Source organism: Carlito syrichta, unplaced genomic scaffold, assembly GCF_000164805.1.
Source record: "Carlito syrichta isolate Samal-C Ts95f unplaced genomic scaffold, Tarsius_syrichta-2.0.1 Scaffold42380, whole genome shotgun sequence".
Lineage (NCBI taxonomy): Eukaryota > Metazoa > Chordata > Mammalia > Primates > Tarsiidae > Carlito > Carlito syrichta.
This window is the reverse complement of record NW_006986476.1, coordinates 1-1,035: the sequence shown is the minus strand read 5'-3', so window position 1 is coordinate 1,035 and position 1,035 is coordinate 1. Positions and strand designations below refer to the sequence as shown.

At 44.1% G+C, this 1,035-nt stretch overlaps 1 pseudogene; it reads right to left on the bottom strand.

Moving 5' to 3' along the window:
* Positions 1–255: 255 nt before the first annotated feature.
* Positions 256–738, bottom strand: LOC103249439 (annotated as a pseudogene).
* Positions 739–1,035: the final 297 nt, after the last annotated feature.

The following is a 1,035-nucleotide window of genomic DNA, read 5'->3' as shown; positions in this document are numbered from 1 at the left end:
TCTGACACGTGTATTTAACAGTGTGGTTGCACATAGAATGCTAACAGCACTTTTCTTCATATTTTACAGAAGGGCTTGAATGTGCAGACTTTCTATTAGTGATCACAGCACAGCACATCCAAATCCAGCACCTAAGTTAGATGCATTATAATTTTCTCAGAATTTAATGGCTTAATGGCAATAATGGGAGGAGAGTATATAAGTTTATTTTACATAACTGAACGAAAAATAAATTCAAGAACTAGTAAATAGAATCTAATATGGCCTCATGCCCTTCGAGGGGGCTGGTGCCCAGTTTGGGTGGGTGATCGCTATGTCCAAATAATCTCCTATCTGAAACTTCTGCGACTGCAGGGTCATGGAGACATCAGTCCCCTTTCTGCCAGACATGGTGCTGTGGATCTCCTTAACACAGTAGCTAGGTCTTTTGACATCGGTAAAAACGATGGCAAAATTGAAGTGTGTGCCCTTCTTTCTAGCTTCTGGGTAGATTTCTTTCTCTAAACTAGTCAGTTCTTTCAAGGTTGCATCCATCCAAGTGCAGATCTGCAGCTCGCTGAACAGCACGTTCCTGCAGGAGAACTCGTGCATGCGGTGGCGGTTGTTGGTGCATGTGGTGCATGCAGTGGCGGTGAGGACGCGCAGCAGCAGGGGGCATATCTTCTAGGGTGAATCGTCTTCTCTGGTTCCTTATTGATCTCCTCCTGGGTGACCACGTGCTACACTACCATCTTCCTCCTGAATTGCAACACTGTTGGTTACTATTAGTGAACAAAATTTTCTAAAGTATTGAGAAGAAAGCTGGTGGGAAAGGGAATGTAGAGAGAGAAGAAAGTGGGGGTGGAGGGGAGAGAGAGAGAAAGAGAGAGTTAGAGAGAGGGAGAAAGGAGAAACTCTCACTCATTTGGGTCCCTTGATCTAACTTTGCATGGAACCTTTGTAGGTGAGTCTCATCATCAGTGAAAGGTTTTGTTTTGCTTGCCTTAGATGTTTAATTGGGTGTTTGTCACTTGCAACACAGAAAGAACTGACCAG